The sequence below is a fragment of the Lolium rigidum genome, chromosome 1, assembly GCF_022539505.1.
Source record: "Lolium rigidum isolate FL_2022 chromosome 1, APGP_CSIRO_Lrig_0.1, whole genome shotgun sequence".
NCBI classification, from domain to species: domain Eukaryota; kingdom Viridiplantae; phylum Streptophyta; class Magnoliopsida; order Poales; family Poaceae; genus Lolium; species Lolium rigidum.
The window spans coordinates 169,970,640-169,994,814 of record NC_061508.1 but is presented as its reverse complement, the minus strand read 5'-3'; the positions used below and the strand labels follow the sequence as shown (position 1 = coordinate 169,994,814).

The following is a 24,175-nucleotide window of genomic DNA, read 5'->3' as shown; positions in this document are numbered from 1 at the left end:
TTCATCCGCTTATCCAATAATCTTGCAAAAAGAGCTGACAATGGGATTCCCAGTCCCAAATTAATTAACAAAAATAGACACTCCTCCATGGTATGTGATTGTTGGACGGCACCCGAAGGATTCTGGTTAGCCATGGCTTGTGTAAGCAAAGGTTGGGAGGAGTGTCATCATAATAAAACTAAAATAAAAGGCACTCCTTCATGGTATGAGATTGTTGGCAGGCACCCGAGGATTCGGTTAGCCATGGTTTGTGAAAGAAAGGTTGGAAGGAGTGCCACCCAAAAATAAAATAAAATGGGAGCCGCTCTTTGAAGGTTTGCCTGGCAAGGGGGTTAGAGTACCCGCTACCATTCGTTGACAACAACAAACACCTCTCAAAACTTTACTTTTATGCTCTCTTTATGTTTTCAAAAACCAAAGCTCTAGCACAAATATAGCAATCGATGCTTTCCTCTTTGAAGGACCATTCTTTTTTACTTTTATGTTGAGTCAGTTCATCTATTTCTCTCCACCTCAAGAAGCAAACACTTGTGTGAACTGTGCATTGATTCCTACATACTTGCATATTGCACTTGTTATATTACTCTATGTTGACAATTATCCATGAGATATACATGTTACAAGTTGAAAGCAACCGCTGAAACTTAATCTTCATTTGTGTTGCTTCAATACCTTTACTATGATTTATTGCTTTATGAGTTAACTCTTATGCAAGACTTATTGATGCTTGTCTTTAAGTACTATTCAGGAGAAGTCTTTGCTTTATGATTCAGTTGTTTACTCATGTCATTACCATTGTTTTGATCGCTGCATTCATTACATATGTTTACAATAGTATGATCAAGGTTATGATGGCATGTCACTCCGTAAATTATCTTTGTTATCGTTTACCTCGCTCGGGACGAGCAGTAACTAAGCTTGGGGATGCCGATACGTCTCCAACGTATCGATAATTTCTTATGTTCCATGCCACATTATTGATGATATCTACATGTTTTGTACACATTATATGTCATATTTATGCGTTTCCGGAACTAACCTATTGACGAGATGCCGAAGGGCCAGCTCTCGTTTCTCGCTGTTTTTGGTTTCGTAAATCCTAGTAAGGAAATATTCTCGAATTGGACGAAATCAACGCCCGTGTTCCTATTTTTCCCGAAGCATCCAGTAACACCCGAGAGAGCTGGAGGGGGGCCACAGGCCCACCAGATGACACCCTGGCGCGGCCTGGGGGTGGCCCGCGCCCCCCTAGAGTGTCACCACCCTGTCAGCCCTCCTGCGCCGCCTCTTCGCCTATAAAACCCCTTTCGACCTAAAAACGCAGGACCTCTTGACGAAACTCCGAGAAAGACTCCAGGGGCGCCGCCACATCGCGAAACTCCAATTCGGGGGACAGAAGTCTCTGTTCCGGCACCCTGCCGGGACGGGGAATTGCCCCCGGAGCCATCTCCACCGCCGTCTCCACCGCCATCTTCACCGCCATCGCTGCCTCCATGATGAGGAGGGAGTAATCCACCCCCGAGGCTGAGGGCTCCGCCGTAGCTATGTGGTTCATCTCTCTCCCATGTACCTCAATACAATAATCTCATGAGCTGCTTTACATGATTGAGATTCATATGAGTTTTGTATCACTACTATTCTATGTGCTACTCTAGTGATGTTATTAAAGTAGTTTTATTCCTCCCGCACGGTGTAATGGTGACAAGTGTGTGCATCCGTGTTAGTACTTGGCGTAGGCTATGATTATGATCTCTTGTAGATTATGAAGTTAACTATTGCTATGATGGTATTGATGTGATCTATTCCTCCTACATAGTGTGATGGTGACAGTGGTGCATGCTATGTTAGTTCTTGGTGTAATTGTGTTGATCTATCTTACACTCTAAGGTTATTTAAATATGAACATTGAATATTGTGGAGCTTGTTAACTCCGGCATTGAGGGTTCGTGTAATCCTACACGCTTAGCGGTGTTCATCATCCAACAAAAGAGTGTAGAGTAGTCCTATTATGTGATCATTGTTGAGAGTGTCCACTAGTGAAAGCAGGATCCTCGGGCCTTGCTTCCAAGCATCGAATCTCCGTTTGTTTATCGTTTTACTGCGTTACTACTGTCTGCGTTACTACCGCTTATATATATTCATACCACCCGTATTTCACTATCTCTTCGCCGAACTAGTGCACCTATTAGGTGTGTTGGGGACACAAGAGACTTCTTGCCTTGTGGTTGCAGGGTTGCATGAGAGGGATATCTTTGACCTCTTCCTCCCTGAGTTCGATAAACCTTTGGTGATCCACTTAAGGGAAACTTGTTGCTGTTCTACAAACCTCTGCTCTTGGAGGCCCAACACTGTCTACAAGAATAGAAGCACCCGTAGACATCATGTTGCAAACATTGAGAGAACACCAACTCTATGCCAAATTCAGTAAGTGTGAATTTTGGCTAGATCAAGTAGAATTTCTTGGTCATGTCATTAGTAAAGATGGAATAGCTATGAACCCGAGCAAGGTAGCAGCAGTTTTAGACTGGGAAGCACCAAAGACCGTCAAAGAAATCCGAGGATTCCTAGGAATGGCAGGATATTACCGGAGGTTCATTGAAGGATTCTCCAAGATAGCAGGACCAATGACCAAACTATTAAGGAAGAACACACCATTCGTGTGGTCGGAGGAGTGTGAGAAGAGTTTTCAAACTCTGAAGGAGAAACTCACCACAGCACCGGTGTTAGCAGTTCCGGAGGATGGCAAGGACTACACCGTGTACTGTGACGCATCCAAACATGGATTGGGTTGCGTACTCATGCAGGATCGGAAAGTGATATCATATGGATCAAGGCAACTCAGACCTCATGAAGTGAATTATCCAACACATGATTTAGAACTAGCAGCAGTTGTATTTGCACTTAAAACATGGAGACATTTTCTCTATGGAGTCAAGTGTGAGCTCTATACGGATCATAAGAGTCTCAAGTACTTCTTTACCCAGAAGGAACTCAATATGAGGCAGAAAAGATGGCTTGTACTAATCAAGGATTATGATTTGACCATCAATTATACTCCGGGAAAGGCTAACGTTGTAGCAGATGCCTTGAGTAGGAAGAGCACTGGTGGAGTTGAACAAGAATTATCACCGGAGTTAAGGAAGGAAATAAGCCAAGCCCAAATACAACTTTGGGAGAAAGAAGCGCATGAAGGACTATCGGCTTTACAAGTAGCTGATGAGCTAAATGTTAACTTAAAGAATGAGATAATGATGGGTCAAGTGGACGATCCATTCATCGTAGAGGAGATGAGAAGGATAGATGAGGGTAGACCATCAGAATTTCACCGAGGAGAATCAGGATCATTATGGTTTCAGAAGAGGATTTGCGTTCCGGATATTGCTCGAGATCAAGGAAGTAATACTCCGGAAGCTCATCAAACACCATACTCCATACATCCGGGAAGTACAAAGATGTACATGGATCTCAAGGAATTATTCGGTGGAATAATATGAAGAGAGAGATAGCACAATACGTGGCGGAATGCCATACCTGCCAAAGAGTAAAGGCTGAACATCAAAGTCCGGCAGGAAAGTTACAACCTTTACCAATCCCAGAGTGGAAATGGGAGGAGATAGGAATGGATTTCATTACCGGACTACCCATGACAAATAAAAAGAAGGACATGATATGGGTAATCGTGGACCGGTTGACGAAAAGCGCACACTTCTTAGCGGTAAATCAGCAGGATAAAGGAGAAAAAACTCATTGATCTTTACATCAAAGAGATCGTGAGCAAACATGGAGTGCCTAAGAAGATCGTGTCAGATCGAGGATCCGTATTCACATCAGCATTTTGGAAGCAACTACATGAAGCTTTAGGATCCAAGTTGGATTATAGTACCGCCTATCATCCACAGACAGGTGGACAAACAGAGAGAACTAACCAGATCCTAGAGGATATGCTTAGGGCTTGTGCCCTAGACTTCGGAGGATCATGGGAGGAGCACTTGCCATTAGCAGAGTTTTCATACAACAATAGTTATCAAAGCAGCATCAAGATGGCACCGTTCGAAGCTCTGTACGGAAGGAAGTGTAGATCACCCATATGCTGGTACGAAGCTGGAGCAAGCAAGGAGTTTAATCCTGATTATGTCAAGGAAAAGCAACAAATCATTGACATTATAAGAGATAGGTTGAAGATAGCTCAAAGTCGGCAAAAGAGTTATGCTGATCAGAAGAGAAGAACATGGGAGCCACAAGTTGGAGACATGGTATATCTCAAGGTGAGCCCGATGAAAGGTCTTCAAAGATTTGGAGTAAAGGGGAAGTTAAGCCCTAGATACATCGGACCTTTCAAGATTCTGAGTCAAAATCGAGGGTTAGCCTTTGAATTGGAACTACCGGGGAGGTTATCCCAAGTTCACAACGTATTCCATGTGTCGCAACTCACAAAGTGTTTAAAGACCCCAGATGAGCCAGTATCACATGATGAGCTCGAGTTACAACCAGATTTGACATACATCGAGAAGCCGACAAAGATTCTCGAGGAGAACTCGGAAACAACTCGAGAATCGAGCAATAAAGTACTGCAAGATACAATGGAAGCATCACCCTGAGAGGGAAGCCACCGGGAAAAACCTACCCCGAACTCTTCGTGTATTACAACCACAACTCTGGACGAAGTTTTCTTTAAGGGGAAAGGCTGTAATATCCCGAGTTTAGAGACGATCGAGGGTAGATTTTAGAAAGGGATGTGCATTGCATCGTAAATTCTGGGGAAATTTCGCGCTTTTAAACAAAAACTGCATCGAAGGGGGACAAGTTTCTCTCTCGACACCTTACAGGGTTAGGGTTTCGAGAGTGCGACAAACTTTCTCTTATTCAACTAAATTAGGGTTTTGGAGAAGAGAGAAGAGATGTTGCATTACGAACTTAAGTTGCATGATTGAATTTAAATTTAAGTTACATGATTGAATTCCACTCCAAAGTTGAATTTGAATTTCAAATTCAAACATTAAATAAATAACCATAAATCAATTATGAGGAAATTCATCTAGTCAAATGTAAATAATATACATTATGAACAATACAAATAAGAAGACAAGCTCATTAGAGAAAAACTTGAGCTTTATTGATTAACACACATTATACAATGTCTTTACATTATTCACAAATGAAATAAAGGAATATTACAACATATTACAAGAATTGGACAAAAATAGAAAAAGAAAAGAAAAGGAAATTACAATTCAATGATCTATCCTAACACTACAAGCTAAACTTCATTTAGTCTTGTACTTGATGATCTTCATGATCATTGGATCATCACTTTGCTCCCTGCACATAATCACAACAAATAAAAGTTATGCCAAGTGGCATAGCCACTTGGCAGGTTAAAAATCAAATAGAATTGGAGAGGATATGACCAAAGCTGCCGAGCTGATCCACCCTCAGCCAAGACACAAGCCGGATACCAAGCATGTGCACACACACACAGCTAGGCTGCTCACAAAGCAGTGTGCATGCAGCACAACACACACACACAGCTCTGTGTGTCACCAAGAGAGGCCAGGCCTTGCTGTCGACCAGGAGAGCTTGCAGGGATCATATATAAACTTTTCAGAGCCAAACCCTAGCTCATCCATCGACACAGCAGCAGGGTAAGTCACCAGATAGCAAGAACAGCTCAAGAACACCAAGAACAGGTGAACAGCCAGAGCTGTCTCACCTATTCCCCAATCACCAGAAAGTAACCAAGTATCAAACTCACAAGGAGGAGCAGGGCAAGCTCAAGCACATCACAGAAGCAAATCCTCTACAACAACATTTTAATCTAGGAGCTGGAGTGAGGTATACATATCATCATGAACAAACCAGAGGGTTTTGTTCATAAATTGCACAGGCATGATCTCAAGCACACCAAAAGGGTAGGAAACCCTGTTTGTATCATCATTTGGCTGTAAAGCCATTTGGTGCAAGCAAATTTGGGCATAGACTACTAGGCAATCATCCTATGGGAACAGCAGTTATGCAAATTACTGCATAACTGAAGAAATCCAACAAAAGATGAAGTCACAGCTAGCCTAGCCACACACTTAGCACCTACAGCTGTTTATGCCATCAGATTATAGACAATTTCTTGTCTATATACTTTGTCAACATCAAAAGGCCACTGGAAGTCCAATATTGGATCAATCCAGTAAGCAGCTATTCCATTCCAGCAAGCAATCATAAACCATAGCATGCCACAGAGAGGGGAGCAACCATGACAGCATCACAAGTGCTGCCAGGGCCATCTCAACCCTGAGCCAGCACAAGAACCACACATCATTATCCATTTGGGATTCAGTAGAGGGCTAGGGTACACAACTGAGTGTTGGCATCCATCTAGTCCTGTCACATTTAATAGGATGATCACAACTGCAGAGCAGCTCACATCACTTATCCACTTCAGAAAAATTCAGGCAATACAGATAAGTGAACAACACAAATAAATCAAAGCACCAGGGCTTTGCTGATGATCCAATGGATCATTGCAAGCAACAGCTACTGCTTAAGTAAGCACTAGCACACACCAGAACCAGCCTGTGATGATACACACACATCACAGATTAAACAGAAGTGAAGCACTGAAGCTACACATCATCTTTCACAAGCAACTGATGATCATATGATCATCAGAAGCTTGCTAGAGCATGCCAGGGCATGCTAGGGCATCACTGGCATCAACACAGAAATCATATAAAGGTAGTAGCCACAGTTAATCAATAAATGCTTCACAGATAATCACAAAATAATTTATGATTGTATCCAGAAGCACATCAAAGGCATGATGAGCCACTGGATCAAGATACACAAGCAAGGCACACATCAAACCATTATTGAATAACACTGTTAAGCCACAGTAATGCTCAATTGAGCATAAGCATGAATTGAGCACAAGGATTATCACACAACCGTTCTGGCACTTGCAAATTTGCAAGAATTGCACATTGTAATTAAGTCAGGGAAGCATATATGAAAACACATGAGTGACTGGCAAGCATAATAGCATGAACAGCATGAGCAGCACAGCAGCACAGCAGCACGAGCAGAACAGCAGCAGCATCACGGCATGGCCGCACCTCTACGAGGAAGGGCAAGCCAGTGACCAAGCTAGACGGAGAAGAGGAAGGGAAGGAGTAGGACAGGCAAAGGAGAGAGAGCAGGAGGTAGCGCACATACCGGGGCAAATAGACGAGCAGATGCGGCCATGGCGGCCACGGCGGCGCGCGCCGAGTGCTCGGTAGCACCTGGCCAGGCCAGGCCATGCGCCGACAAGCGCCGCAGCGCCCCACACCACCGTGGCGAGGCCCACGGCGGCGCCATCGCGCCTGGAACCCTTGGAGCAGCGGGATCGCCACGATCCCGTAACCCTAGCCGCCGCGAGGGAAATCGGAGACGAGCTGGAGCAGCATCCGCTCCAGATCGACGCGGATGAGGAGGACCGCCGTCGTGAGGCGCGTCGAATGCGCCCCACGGCGAGGGCCAAGTCCGGCGGAGCTCGCCGGAATCGAGCGGCGACGGCGGTGGCGAAACAAATCGCCAGAGAGGGGATTAGGGTTAGGGTTCGGGCACGCACGAGAGAGGGAGAGGAGTGAGGCTGGTCGGGCCGGACCAGGTGGGTCGGTCGACCTAACCCCACTGGGCCTCACTGACATGTGGGCCCAGGGGCAAAAGGGTCTTTTCACAATTCTTTAAAATCCAGAAACTTTGAAATTGCACCATAAATGTTTAATGGCTCTAAAAAAATAATTAAAAATATGAAAACCACTCAGTATAAAAAACTCTATCATAATAAAATATGAAATAGAATTTTTGAAAATAAACAAGAATAAGTTCAAATTTGATGATTAAAATAATCATTTAAATCACAAATATTATTTCCAATAATGAAAATAAGACCATAAATTCTTTTAAAACTTTAAAAACACCTTGACAATATTTCAAGGTTGTATTTTGCCCTAAATAGAGTATCTCCAAATTATTCTTAGTATTAACCTCACACATGAAATAATAACGACATCGGAAGGGGGGAACAAACCCTAAAATTGGAACCATGCATCAATGCTTCTTTAACCATTGCCCTTATCGGACAATGATGCTATTTTTCAGCAACAGAGGACAAGGGTCAGTCCACACCATCCAACTGCAACACTTTGCAGTATTCAGGCAAGTTCATCACTTGCTCATGTCATTTGAGTATCTTTATCAAATTACTTGCAAAGTACTATGAATATGACTATGTGATTGGCAATGGAACCATGGATTGTGTTGATATGGTGGAGGTTCCATTGCAAGGGTTTATATCCATCTAGGATTAAACAACAAATGTCGTCCAATGATTCTTGTGCCGTAATACCCGTGTTAACCATAAGATCTGGAGTGGGACGGAATAGTCAATTGTATTTCCACCTCTTGTACATCAACGGATGCGCTTATCGTAGACACTTGACCCAGAGTTGGGCAAGCGGTGGGGTGGGGATCCCATTCTAATTCCCCACGGTAAGTGGTCTATGATGGGTTGCAGCTACCGACGAAGGAGTTTGGTTAACGAGTCCCAGACTGTCGTTGTGGTCGGGGTCCATCCTTAATTGGTATAAGAGAACCGGCGAGGACCCAGGGTCGGGGTTTGCAACAAAGGGTGGGTGTGCGAGGTAGCGGAGGAATATGATTGGCTACGACCTTATACCGGGCCTCACACCATAGGAAGTGTGGACGGGAAAGCTGCCCGGTTGGCACCAAGGTTAAGATCTCTTATGGGTAAAGCAACACACCTCTGCAGAGTGTAAAGAACCGTGACCTGTCACTCCCTGTTCGGGATTTGGAACTCGCGAACGCTGCCGGAAAGGAACTCCATGAAGTTCTAGTAAACCGGTGAAGGCTCGACGGACATAGCTCTTCGTAATAAAAGCAACCTCTTGAAGAAATGTTTATCAAAACTTGCATTGGTATTAGACTTTCTGGTCTAGTATCTTAGCTAGTACATCAAACACCTCTTTTCTATAATGAACTTGTTGAGTACGCTCGTACTCATACCACTCTTAAATCCCCTGCTTAGATTGTCTGAACCGTCTGGAGGAGGACCACGACAACTCTGAAGGAGCCGAGATCATCGGCTACGAAGAACCAGACCTCTCTGGAGGTGTTGAAGGCGTAGACTATCTTATAGTCTACGGAACCGGGGAGGCTTCCGGAGGAGATCAAGTTTAGAATCACCGAATAGTAGTAGTATCCGAGCAGTGTGAACTCTTAGTACTTAGTTGCTCGATGGAATAAATGTATAACCTAGTTAAACTTCTATATTGTAAGTTAAGTTGGGTTCGCCTCGAACCCAGGAGTATCCCTCTTAGGACCCAAGAGGAGCTCCGAGATGATATGTATATTATGCTTGTAATAATAAATGAATGAGTTCACTACAAGAAAATCATCACGTGGAGACGCTATATATGAGACGCATTTGTTTTCGTCTCTACAACAGTGGAACAGACCAACGTAAAGACGCTTGTTTAGACGTTCCACATGACGTCTCAAATTTGATGTTTATCAGGTAGCAAAATAAATAAGCTTGGTAATTTGTAGGTACCTATAGACGAATCTTAAGACATTTTCGAATGCGTCTGGACAATTAATATTTTTAAGAGAAAAAAGTATTTTTTTGTTGGGTCAAAATTAACTAAAACCCTAATATGCGTGTGAAATACGAACTATACGTAGAGAAACACAAAAATGGACACACGCTAGATTAAAATAGCGAAATTCAAATCGGTGACCACTAGATCTATTTTTGTTTCCCACGACCACATAAATAAACGGTTGTACATTACTTGCTTTCTCTGATTATAAAGGATGGTTACGATATAGAAAATGTCATTTATGGAGATACAATAGCGGTCTATACATAAATAATACACCTCAATCTGTAAAACATATGCATTTTTTTTATTTTTTTTCTTGAACTTGGTTCCTATTACGGGAGAATTTTGGCACATATTATACAAAAGATTTTCTTGAGAGTTAGTTTGAAAATTTATTGCCACTCGGAGAAAAATGCTTATTTGTTTTGCTTTGGCGCTAACATTTTTTGTTTTTCCTAATTGGTTCTAACTTTGTACTGTATGTTTTAGCGCCTACTAAGAAAAATATTCCCGCTTATTTTTTTCGTTTTGCCGCACTGGGTTAGTTTACTACTTACAATGAAAAAAAATCCGTAATATATACCGTAGCTCAAATTTCCCCCTCGCATCGATCATTCTTTAGAAGAGGAGGGGAAACCCTCGCCTGCATCTCTGCAGCCGCCACCCCCTTTCTTGATCTGCTCATCAAAGATCAGATCCGCCACCGTGTGCCACCGCCAAGGTTCGTGCTCCATCGAATCTATCTCGTGTAGATGTTACACCTCCACTATTAAGTCAATCTAGGGCGGCCGGTGAAGGCGGCACCGCCGCTGCCGTCGCGGACAACGGCGAAGAGGTAGGGGTTGATGCGGCCTGCGGGTGCTGCGGCAGGTGTGTGCGTGTTCGATGGGTGGGGTAACTGGGTGTATGGGGTTCCGTGGATCCATCTGATCCAGACCGCAGGCAGCATCCTGCTCAACGCCAATCCGCTCTTTCAGGTAGCAAGAACAACTCGGTCTTTTTTTTGTTCAGAATCTGCTGCTCATCTTTTCTATTCATATAATCTTTTCCAGGCCATACTTATTTGTAGAGTACACAACCGTGTGAAACAAGTGTCGATGGGAATACCAGTTGATAAGAGGCTAAGCATATTGGTTATTACTCGTTCTTAAATCGCGGGCTCTAGCACTAGCACCTACTAGTTGTACGAGAATGCAAGAGCAGCTAGCTATTAGGAGTGCTTGTTTATTTTGTTCATCTTAGCTCTCTAGTAAAATGGAATAAGTCAATCCAGTAAAAAAAGATGTATGAATTAGTCAATGAAAGAAATATACTGACTTGTAGTTACTTCTGCAACCTAAAGTTTGATTTTTTTTGCTGATAGTATACAAATCTATTGTTGTTCTAGACGTAACCTATACAGATCCAAGCATAATTGTTTGCTGATAGTTTACCAATCTGTTTAATGTATCGATATTTGGCATCTGACACGTAATGCATAACATATCAAAATCAAAGTGTTCCTATGTCTGGCGCTTCATAACCACAAACTTGTTAATTCAGTTTTTTTCAACCCATATGTTAAAGCAACCAAAGCTGATGGTAATCAAATTAGCATACTGAATTACGAGTCATTTCACAATATAGAAAGGCTAACTAATTTTTCATTTCTCTAGGAAAGATATCATGTTGAGTATACCTCTATGACTGCGAAGATCATTTTTAAGAACGAGATGCAGAAAATGTAGAGCTCAATGAAGATGGTTTACAAGGTCCACCAAAGATCCATAATATATTAACAGGGATGCCACATGAAAACAAGATTACTAAGGCATATTCACGGCTTTTACTCAGTTATGACATTGCGCCTATTTGTTTAGCATGAACTGAACTGTGCTTCAACTGTAGGAAGCACACAAAAAATGTATGCTAAAGAACATCAGGGTTGTGTACCAAGTTAGGAGATTACTATGCAGGTATATGCTACTGTGGATTTGCATTTCGAATCAGTATGGTTGCATTGTTTATGTTTGTTCATTCACAATTGCAGCAATGTCCTGAAAATATTGGCAAAGAGAGCTATGTCAATTCATCTTTAGGACGTCGGTGCATAACTGTCATAGATGCTTTGGGTGATGTTATTGCTTGGCCTAGGTTCTGTGTAAGTACATTTTCATATGTACAAGCAATATATTCCATTGTTAGTTTTGAATGCTTACTTAATTATTTATTTATAAACTTTGTGTGTTGTAGATCAAAAAGAAGAAATCGAGCTCAAACCAGACAAATAATAACCTGGTATATTACATTCTTCTCTTTTTTCTTAATAACGGAAGACTCGGGAAATATGCAATGATTTGGTTTTAATAGTTGCATCCACGTATATTATGGCTAGATACTTGAGCATTTATAATTTTGCAAAACTTTTACTTTACTTATATCAATTATTTTGAATAGGACAAGGTACTTGTACCTTTCTTGCTCCTCTGGTTGACATTTTATCGCGCCTCTTCTATTTCTTCTCTGTGACAAACATGCAATTATTTGTATCGTTGTCCATCCCATGTACATGTGAGCAAAACCAACAGTCAATTGGCCAGCTTGTTGAGTACTCCGGTGTGGTTTCTAAGGAACTTCCTCTTGGAAGCATGACTAGAACTGATGTCAATACAGATTCAGCGAGCAGGTTGAGAGTGGATAGCTCCGGTTAAGTTTGGGAGTTGAGCATGGAATTGTTAACCTGGCAACACGTGTACATCGGACATCTTCAAATGCATCTTATGACTATGCAGATATTGCCAATACACGTAAGGCAACATAAGTTTCTAGACATTTAATCCCTCAGAAGGTGCAAACTTTAGCTAGGAATAGCAGATCTTTGTCATGCAGAAGTAGTCTTGGATCTATTTTTTTATCTAATCAACTGAGCTTGTCATCTGACCCTCTACTAACTTTTTCCACAGAGTTTCTTACTTTGGACGTGACTTGCATTTCAGGTAAAATCTGGAGCTAAATAGGACTGAAATGAATGAAGATGGAGAGGGGCAAAGCATTTGTTTCCGCCTCGATAAATCAATGGAGGGATATTTGCTATCATTTTTGAGAGATAATTGTTATATAGGATTTTTATGATTTTTCTGTTCAGGATCTTTCCCGATGTATCTGAGAATTATTAATATGAATATTCTATTCAGTTTTGAATTTCTTTTAGTATTAATGAATTTATGCCGGTTTGCTCAATACATTTCAGAGTCCGTTGGTTACAATGGTCCTGCCTTGTACTTGAACTTAAATACGAAGAAAAATTCAGTTTATTACTTGAATTTCTGAATAAAATAAATTATGCCAGCGCACATCAGTTTTGAGACGCTATATCCAAAAGTAAATCAATATATGTATGTATATACATAATGTATATAAGATGAGTACCCTGTGTATACGATGTACAGATTAATACATCATCTCTAAAATAAATTAAGACGCTAACATGGCCTCTAAAATATATTAAGACGCTAACATGGCGTGTTTATTAAAACGTCTCTACGTAGACATGCTTTGGAGCGTCGCTATGATAGCGTCTTTATGTATTTAGAGACGTTTAGCAAGCGTCCTTCCGTTACTTGAGACGGTGCATAAGGAGACGATCCTATGACGCTTTATGAAAGCGGCTATACAACCACGTAGAGATGAAATTTCGTGTCTCTAGCCTTTAAACTTAGCGTCTTTACGTGTCTGTTGTGTTGTAGTGGTTATGGACCTGCTATGTTCTGTTGTACTACTCTGAGGGATGTAATATTTGCGGAATGGTACTTCGTGAATGTTATATCAACGACTAGCATACTACAACATGCAGTGGTATGCAGGGTCACCACAAAGGCTGGATACTGTTCGCGGAGAGTAGTTGTTCCCAACCATTGATCCTCCCAAAAACGTATCTCCGCCCCATTCCTAATGGAGAAGGAGCCAAACGGAAAAAAAATTCTTTGATGCCATGATGCCAGCCCAGAAGTGTGAATCCCCGGGTTTCAAATAACTTGGGATATCGCCTTTGAGCCTACATAATTTTTCCGCAGTGGTTGTTGCCATACACCGTCCTTCGTTAATAACCTGGCCAGTCATTTTCCTAGCAAGGCCTTGTTTTTAACTTCTAGATCGTGAACACCAGGTCCACCTTGATCTTTCGGATGGCATAGCTAGAACACTCCATTTTGTCAACCGATATTTTTTCTTTTCACTATCCCCTTACCAAAAGAATCTTCATCGGAAGTAATCCAATCGGTGCAAGACTCCTTTGGACAACTGGAAGAAAGAGATCATATTCAATACCATATTCGTAAGTACTAAATTTGTGAGGACTAATCTTTTCCCAAGGGATAGGAGCTTTCCTTTCCAACTAGTAAGGTGTTTCTGAAGTCATTCTTCGACGATTTTCCATTCATCCAGAGTTAGTCTCCTATGATGAATCGGAATACCAAGATAGCTAATTGGAAAACAACCAAGCCCACATCCGAATAGCTCGGCATAAAGGCTGACATCATATATGGCTTAACAAAACAACTCCCTTTTATGGAAGTTGATATTAAGACCTGACAATTGCTCGAATGCTGAAAGAATTAACTTTAGATTACGTGCCTTTACCAAATCATGATCCATAAATAAAATTGTATCGTATAAGAGTTCAACTTGTCGACTTAAGTCAATAAATATATCCAGGTTGGACTCCTCGACCAAATAAGTAACGTCACGAATATCTTGAAGTGTGTCCGAAATAAGCTTCACATTGTCCAAGCAACTGGTTGAACCCTTGGCACATAAAGCATTGAACACTAAGTCACAAGGTTGATAATTGCGATGGATGTCTTTGAGATCTTGCTTCGTATTAAATTCCCCTTGCAAAAATGTTCCCATCTAGTGTATTTGATGCAAATAGATGCATCTATAATTTGAGCCATTGAAGGAGAGGCCTTTATGCAATAACCCTCACTAGTCGACACGATTTCACCATAAGTCGTAATTTCAAAACAATAAGACCTTTGCTCTGGCCGATAGAGAGGGCACAGTTAGAGTCGACTTATAAGTCAGCAACAACTCAACGTGCATGCTCCTGAGAGTCGTGAATTCATGACAAAAAAACCTTGCCAAGGTGACTGTGTCCAAGTCACTGCCCTCATGAAATATCGTCAAGCTATATGCAACTTCCCTGATATAAATTCACTAGATTAATGGGGATTTCTTTTCAGCTTTTAGGATGACTGCTCTCATAAGCTACCTTCTTCCAACTTCTCTCTGAATAATACTAATCTAGAATTTCAAACAAAATTGGAAGACGTGCTTCTTAGAGAAGTCAAAAAGAAGTGGGCCTAACACTAGTCTAAATCCGAGCCACGTATGATCATGCTTCCGAATCAAATAACTTGAGGGGGCAAATTCCATCTTAGATGCAGCTTGATTCAAAGCCAGCCCTTAACCTACCTCTCTGTAATTGCCTAGTTACATAATAACGTTTGGTTGATCATAACGCACGCTAACGTGACACTCCATGTTTTTCGAAAACTAAATATGAAACAAAATCCTAGGCGTGCATATTGTTTGGTGCTCCACCTCAGAACTAGCTGGAGAGAAGCACGTACGTACTAAGCGAGACACGTGAGAGTGTCCACGCGTATTCACCTGACGGGGAAAGAACAAAGGAGGCTCACATGTCGGTGTTAGCTATATAGACCTGGCGTTAGGTTAGGACAAGGGTTCGACAGAGGAGACGAAGCAGAATGGCTTTTCCGAACATCCACACATTCTTTCTTTCCCGAGAACCACACGTCTTACTACTTCGATCCCCTTCCCCAGCCATATGCATCCAGAAATTAAGACCTGCACTTACACATGCCGATCAGCACAACAAACATATATGCAACAAAGCAAGTTGCCTGCAGCAAAAGGAAGATGAAAACTGCAACGCTAACGCCATATTTCCATGCATGTGAGTATTCAGTGGTTCAGTCGAATGAACAGAGGGAGAATCAATAATATAAGTGCCGCAAGGAGGCAGACAATATAATGCAGACATGCATGCTCATACTGTGTTTTGTTGGAAAAGCCAAGATGGCGCTGAAGTTCATTCTTATCAACTAGAATTGCTCAAGAAATCCGTGTCTTAAAATGACAAAAGAGCACGCACGTACTGCTCCTAAGTCTTAACAGAAAACAAATGAATATCCACGCGTGTTCACCACACTGAGAAACAACATGTTGGATTGGATATAAACTGACATTAGGGCAAGGGTTTCACACAGAGCCGAAGCACCAAGCCTTTTCCAAACCACACCCCTCCATCCTGAAAATAACCAGGAGAACATAGGTTTAGGTGAACCTACTTTTTAAAATAACCTTAAACTGGCCTTAAAAAGTTCTAGAAAATTGAAATAAATCACGCACGTATATATATTACCTTTGTAGCTCATGAAAATGTTTGAGAAAAAATATGATTTTATGTGGCCTATACGAAGAAGAGAAAATAGAATTTTGCATTTTTTGAACAGTAAAAATCAACTCCTTATATGAACTTGGACATTTTTCTTTTTCTCACAAGTTACATACTTTTAAATTTTAATTTAAATTTTGATATGCGCATACCTACATACATTCTCTACATGCATGATTTCAGAAATTCAATTCGGCTCCCGGGTGCGTATGCTCCCTCTACCAAGAAAATACATTTCGAAGTGTCAAAAAATTTTGACAAAAAATTCTACATGTACTATCTCAGATCTAGAATACCAAATCAATAACATTAGATTTATCATAGTGTATACTTGGTATTGTATAAATAATATTCTCAATAATTTATGTCAAAATTTACATCTTTTGATTTTTTAAATCTAATATGAACCATATTATGGCAAGCATGAAGTATATCATGTCTAACTTGGTTTAATTCGGTGCGTGTGGCTTCTAGTATTTCACACGTGTATTAGTGTATCGCTTTTGCTAATTAAAGGTTAGCCAGGAACTACGTTAGAGCACGATCGATTTTTTTCTTCTTTCGAGAATCGATCGATAGATTTGTTGGTTAGCTTTGTTCAGTTTGCTTTTGGATTTTTTTTGTTGGGCTGGTCCGTTTTGTCTTGGTGTTTTTAACTTGTATATGCTTCAGGTTGAAAAATACAGATCAATACACTTGAAAGATTTTCTCCGGTTGTTATTATACCACATAGGAGTGCAATTGCAGAGGTATGTAATTACACAATTGCAGACGTATATGAGCAATTGCACACGGACATGTAATTACATGCATGTGTGCGATTGCAGACGTATATGTATAATTGGACATGGACGTGTAATTACGTAATTATACAAATGTGTGTAATTGCAACTATGTGTGTAATTACTCACGGATCTGTAATCTCGTGCAACTTTAAATATGTATTATGTTTTTATTTGATTTTTTTCAAAAATATTATTTATAATTTTTATGTGTAATTACATGTTGATGTTCAACTGCGTATATTTCTGTAATTGAAAACTCTTGGTGTAGATGTGTAGTTGCACACGAGCAATTACGTATGTGCACGCAAATACATATAGATATGTAATTTTAAAATTTGTTATATTTTATATTTTATTATATTTTATATGTTAACTTGTAATTGGGCTTGAAGTTATTTTACTTTTAACTTTGTTATTGGACTTATAATTACTCATTGGAAAAAAGCCTAAGAAGGAAAAAAACGCTCGAAGCATCTCTCACCGATGGCTGCTGACGTAATTGATCGAGAATTAACATAATTCGTGACCGATCGGGAGCTAGACGCGTCCTTAGCGTATATACTGTGAATTGCACTGCTGCCGCAGACTATCACGTAGTACTCATATTTGCACAATCCTTTCTATTTCTTTGTGCTGTAGTACTACAAAAAAAACATACGAATCATATGTGTAATCTTTTTCATACCTAGCCTACATGTTTGAGCAAGAGAGATGGTCGCCGGCTACCATTCATGACGCAACTCACCTTTGACACCCCTTCATCAGTGATGCTGACCGCTGGAGCACCTTCTCCAACATCACTGGCATCTTACCACGCCAATGATGTTTCCACGGCCCATGGTGAGCACTGAGACCTTATCCCGGATCCCCTTTGTCCACTCGTTCACCTCTGCTTCTCGCCGCTGGCTGCGGCTCTCCACGTCACTAGTACCGATCTTCGGTCTGAGGGCACCACCGCCGAGGTGTCGCCTCGAACGCTCCACCAGAAAATGCAAAAAAGCCCCAAATTTTGAACAGTTCACCGATCAGAAACTCACTTAGCACACATAAACTGGCTAGCTATCAGTTATGGTATCACACATACTTTCTTGGTAAAAAAATTGTCGTATTGGTGGATTTTTTAAACCCTAGCAAATGTGTTTGGTGCTCAACATTAGAGTGATTTAAATTGTCAGTCCAACATGGTTGTGATTTAAATTGTCAGTCCAACATGGTTTGATGGCCTGAGATGGTTTGGACCTTCCCCTCTCGAGGTGTTTTTTTATATTTGGGAGATTGAGATGAGGATTGTGATTTTGAAAACTTGGGCCATTTAGACAAGGAATGGTCACATCTGTATGGGCATTAAAGCAAGTTTATTTTGATGGAAGATTTTTTTTTTCAAGAAAGAGGTCACTTTGGTTCTCAATGGAGTCAAAGCTAGTGAAATATGTCAATCTCAAATCTTGGATGGAGACCTTCTCTTAAATTTCCTTGTAGACCACACTTTGTTTATCCATTTTCTATACATTTTTTTTAGAAAGAATTACTAAAATACGAGTAGGGATGATGCGGGGTGGCCTTTGGACACCTCCTCCTCAAGACCGACAAGCCCTCCTCGTGGCCCAATGACACGAGCTCGGGCCAAAGCCATACACCAAGAGGTGAACTCGCTCCTTTCCACTTATACATTGAACTCCTCATTGGATGGAATGCTACCTCATGCCTATATGCTTTGTGTCATCAGGTACAAGCCTCGAGAGAAGGACGTCGCAGGAGACTCGATGCTGGACAAGGAAGAAGGATTCCAACCGGAGGCAAACACCCAGGACCGGCACTGCCGGCCTCGACACTCCGGCACTACCGGCCCCAGGACGCCAGCACTGCCGGCCTGCTCACCCCGGCACTGCCGGCCCCAAGCCGCCGGCGCTGCCGGCCTCCAGACGCCGGCACTGCCGGCCCCACCTGCTGATGACGCGACGAAGACACAGGGCCGGCACTGCCGCCCCAATACCACCGGCACTGCCGCCCCAAGCACGCCGGCACCACCCAAGTTGACTTCATCCAGACCGTTGATTTATCATCTATGGACCAGGATACTTTCTGTAATGCCCATTTTACCCATGTACGAATCTGGACCTATAAGTACCTCACCCCTCTCCCCAGATTAGGGTTAGACAAGATTTAGGCTTAAACTACTTTGAGTTTTGTCTCCCTAGAACTATGTTCTTTGTATCAAGGCACTCTTGAGGGATTTCTGCTCGTCATGGATGATTCAAGGCTTCTACCTCTTTCATCCAAGTTCTAGTTGGATCTCCATCACCAATCTCTCACTTCTTAGATTCTACCCAAGGGTCTCTCTAAGAAGTGGTTCTATTGGCTTGGTCTAACCTACCAAGGGAGTAAATTGGTTTGTGTTGGGTTGTGTGTGTGTTCTTATTTGGATCTTGTGTTCTTCATCCTCTTCCCCCTCATTCATCCACTCACTTGGTCAAATTCGTGGGATCTGGGCATATCCTAGCCCTTAGGCCACATCAAATGGTATCAGCAGCTCTTGGTTAGCCCGGATTTGACCCCCATCCATCCAATTTCACCCCAAATTTTTTCCCAAAAAATTCCCCAAAAATAGCCCTAAATTGCCTTTGGTCAGATCTGTGATTTTGTTGCGTTTTTAGTGGTTTTGATCCATGGATTTCGTGCCCCTCTGGTTGATCTACGTTTTCCCCACTTTCTAGACTTCAATTCCATCGATTTTTCTCGTTTTGGTCGATTTGGGTCCGTTTTTTGCGAAGAACAGTTCGTGTTGTTCATCAGGGACCAGCACTGCCGCCCCTGCCAGGCCGGCACTGCCGCCACCTCAAGGCCGACACTGCCGCCCCAACTAGGCCGGCACTGCCGCCAGGAACAAGCCAAGCTCGCCAACCCCATTTCGACCACGACTTCACCTTTGTGTTTGCTTGTTTTGGTTTGAGTTCCTTGTGTGTAACACTAACCCGCAGCTCCGACGCAAGCGACGACACTCTCGGCACCCCAACTTGCAAACGTACTCTTTATCACACCACCATATTGCAAGTTGCGTGATCATCACCGCCTACGCCACATGTAGGTATAACTTGCAAATCCATTTTCCTTTTGCGATCCAAACCTCCCGAGCATTGCTTGTCAAGTGTTGCGAGACATTGCACACGTCCCCGTTGTGAGGTGTGTGCGTAGTGTTGAGTCAAGCTTATAAGCAACACTCGTGTGGCAAAATAGCAAAAGCGAGGCTAACGCTAATATATTGCGAGGAAAAGCCCGGCAAAACACAAAAAGAGTCCACGTGCTGCAATAGAAAAGAGTGTCAAGTGCCACCAAACACAAAATAGCAAAAAGCTTTTAAGCAAAAGAGAGAAACGAGAAGAGAGGTTGTGTGTAAATCTTGGTGTCTCTCCGTTTGCAACCAAAGCTTTGTCTCTCCTTGTGTTAGTGTGACACCGGGCACCACCTTGTTGGTTGGTTTTTGTATTTTTCCGCCCATTCCTTGGTCACACTAACCCCAATCATCTCGTGTGTGCGTTCCACATCTTTTGTGTTTTTTTTTCGTGATCACCATTTGGGCATTTGATTTTTGGAGCGTACCCACTTTTAACAATACACTTGATCTTGGATTTTATCATTTGGCTTTCCACCATCCTAACCCACCACTATATTTTCTAGCTTTTGCGTGTGTTTTTGTGTGAGTACCCCAACACAAATCATTTTGCTCTCGGTATCGTTAGTCGACCCAATACCATCGCTTCAAGGTAAGATCCGAAGGTAGTTTTCTCCACTAACCATCACCATATAGCTCTTGCCTTGATATCATGGATAGGAGTGGCGATAAAGCAAAGGATGACGGAGTCCTCCACAACAACGAGAGGTTGGTCACACAACACAACCTATGGGCTCAACGCCAAGAGTTCAAGGAGCAACTCACCTTGTTTGAGACATGCATCGACGAGCAATATGAAGAAGTGGCGCACAACTTCACCGTTGTGAACCAAGATATGTCTCTACTTCGTGAAACTACGGACAACTTGAATGGCCAAATGGCGGCCAATGATGCGAACATGGAGCAGCGCATGGATAGTCTCGAGCGCGCCATCAACAACTTGGGTCGCCGACACCAATATCGCTCTACTTCCTCATCATCATCAAGCTCGGTGCAAGATTACTACTCTCATGAGCATCATACGTCCTCAAGCTCCAACTCAAGGCATGAAGACTCTTGCTCCAACTCAAGGCGAGGAGAATTCCATCGCGATGCTCGTCCCCATGAACGCCCTCCACAAGAACAAGTTCTACACCATGACCGTCATCAAATGGATCGCCATGCCCACCTTGGGCGTGACGACCAACCCCACGACAACGTCATCCACAACATGGAACCGGAACCTCATCGTGAGCCACATGTTGATGCTCAAGACCAAGGTCATCAAGCACAACCAAGACGTGATCTCCGCAATCATCCTCGTCAACAACAACATGGAAGAGGAGACCCGGACTTGGCTCAAGAGGAGGCCGCCGACAATGGACGTCATCAACAACCTCGTCAAGATCTTCGACAACACCGTCATCGTGAACCAAGTGAAGCTAGTGTTCAAGTTCAACACCAACCCAACGCTATGGTTGGCCGTGGAAGACCTCTTCTACCACCTCAAGCCGCAAGAGATGAAGGCATCCGTCCTCGCCGAAGGAATTTGGAAGATGAAGAGGGTTCAAAGGTGAAGACGATGCCGAGGCCTACCTCTCATGGGCACTCAAGGTCGACAAGATCTTCCGCATACACAACTACTCCGGTGCCAAGAAAGTGGCCATGGCGTCTCTTGAGTTTGAGGATTATGCCAACACTTGGTGGGAGCAAGTAGTCACTCTAAGGGAAGAAAAGGGTGAAGACCCAATTGACACTTGGGAAGCGATGAAGGAAGAGATGCAAGCTCGTTTTGTCCCAACACACTACAAGGCCGACCTCTTCAACAAATTCCAAAAATTGAAGCAAGGCACCAAGACCGTTGAGGATTTTTACAAGGAGATGGAGTTAACTATGATGCGAGCCAACATCCAAGAATCCGAGAACCAAACTATTGCTCGATTCTTCAATGGCCTCAACTACCCCATCAAGAGGATCGTGGAGTTCCAACAATATTCCAACATGGTTGAGTTAATTCACCAAGCTTCCAAGGCCGAGCGCCAAGTGAATGAGGACATCAAGTACTCCAAGTCCAAGTCATACTTTGCCTCCAAGCTAGCTACAACAACTCCTACAACAAGTGTCAAGCCTTTCGTTTCCTCTACACCATCCAAGCAAACGACTATACAAAGTCGCATGAAGCAACCGGTGACTTCCACCGCCTCCTCAAAGGCCTCTACGGGACCCTCTAATGTCACTTGCTTCAAGTGTGGTACACAAGGTCACAAGTCCTTTGAGTGTAAGAATACCAAATTCATGATCACTATGGAGAATGGTGACATAGAGACGCTAAGTGAAGATGCATATGAAGCTCTTGTCCAAGCCGTCGTCGCCAATGAAGAAGATTACGATGAAGAAAGTGGAGAAGACCCTCTCCTATGTGTGCATGACCCAAGCCCCTCACTTGTGGTCACAAGGGTGCTAACAACTCAACCTCAAGCCATGGAAGACCAAAGGTGCAGCATCTTCCAAACCCGTGCCGGTATTGGTGGCAAGTTAATCAAGGTCATCATCGACGGAGGAAGTTGCCACAACCTAGCAAGCACCGAGTTGTGTGAGAAGCTCAACCTCACGCTTCGCAAGCACCCTCATCCTTACCATGTCCAATGGTTGAGCGACAAAGGCAATGTCAAGATACAACATACCGTCACCGTCAACTTCAAGATTGGACCCTATGAAGACACTGATACGTCTCAAACGTATCTATAATTTCTTATGTTCCATGCTACTTTTATGATGATACTCACATGTTTTATACACACTTTATGTCATTATTATGCATTTTCCGGCACTAACCTATTGACGAGATGCCGAAGAGCCGATCTGCAGTTCTCGCTGTTTTTGGTTTCAGAAATCCTACAAAGGAAATATTCTCGGAATTGGATGAAATCAACGCCCAGGGTCTTATTTTTCCACGAAGCTTCCAGAAGACCGAAGAGCATACGAAGTGGGGCCACGAGGTGGCCAGACCATAGGCCGGCGCGGCCAGGGAGGGGCCCGCGCCGCCCTATGGTGTGGGCCCCTCGTCAGCCCCGACTTTGCCCTTCCGCCTACTTATAGCCTTCGTCGCGAAAACCCTGTACGGAGAGCCACGATACGGGAAAAGTTCCAGAGACGCCGCCGCCGCCAATCCCATCTCGGGGGATTCAGGAGATCGCCTCCGGCACCCTGCCGGAGAGGGGAATCATCTCCCGGAGGACTCTACATCACCATGATCGCCTCCGGACTGATGTGTGAGTAGTTCATCCCTGGACTATGGGTCCATAGCAGTAGCTAGATGGTTGTCTTCTCCTCATTGTGCTATCATGTTAGATCTTGTGAGCTGCCTATCATGATCAAGATCGTCTATTTGTAATGCTACATGTTGTGTTTGTTGGGATCCGATGAATATGGAATACTATGTCAAGTTGATTATCAATCTATCATATATGTGTTGTTTATGTTCTTGCATGCTCTCCGTTGCTAGTAGAGGCTCGGCCAAGTTCATACTTGTAACTCCAAGAGGGAGTGTTTATGCTCGATAGTGGGTTCATGCCTCCATTGAATGCAGGACGGTGACGAAAAGTTCTAAGGTTGTGGATGTGATGTTGCCACTAGGGATAAAACATCAATGCTTTGTCTAAGGATATTTGTGTTGATTACATTACGCACCATACTTAATGCAATTGTCCGTTGTTTGCAACTTAATACCGGAAGGGGTTCGGACGATAACCTCGAAGGTGGACTTTTTAGGCATAGATGCATGTCTGGATAGCGGTCTATGTACTTTGTCGTAATGCCCTGATTAAATCTCATAGTAGTCATCGTGATATGTATGTGCATTGTTATGCCCTCTCTATTTGTCAATTGCCCAACTGTAATTCGTTCACCCAACATGCTATTTATCTTATCGGAGAGACAACACTAGTGAACTGTGGACCCCGGTCCATTCTTTACATCTGAAATACAATCTACTACAATACTTGTTCTTTACTGTTCTTCGCAAACAAACATCATCTTCCACACTATACATTTAATCCTTTGTTTACAGCAAGCCGGTGAGATTGACAACCTCACTGTTACGTTGGGGCAAAGTACTTTGATTGTG

General features: G+C 42.8%; 1 long non-coding RNA gene across 1 annotated transcript; it reads left to right on the top strand.

Moving 5' to 3' along the window:
• The first annotated feature begins 10,349 nt into the window (after nucleotides 1-10,349).
• Nucleotides 10,350-12,792, top strand: LOC124682739. Its single transcript, XR_006996403.1, has 5 exons — nucleotides 10,350-10,636; nucleotides 11,547-11,614; nucleotides 11,689-11,799; nucleotides 11,892-11,936; nucleotides 12,635-12,792. It is a non-coding gene; the product is annotated as an uncharacterized LOC124682739 (long non-coding RNA).
• Nucleotides 12,793-24,175: the final 11,383 nt, after the last annotated feature.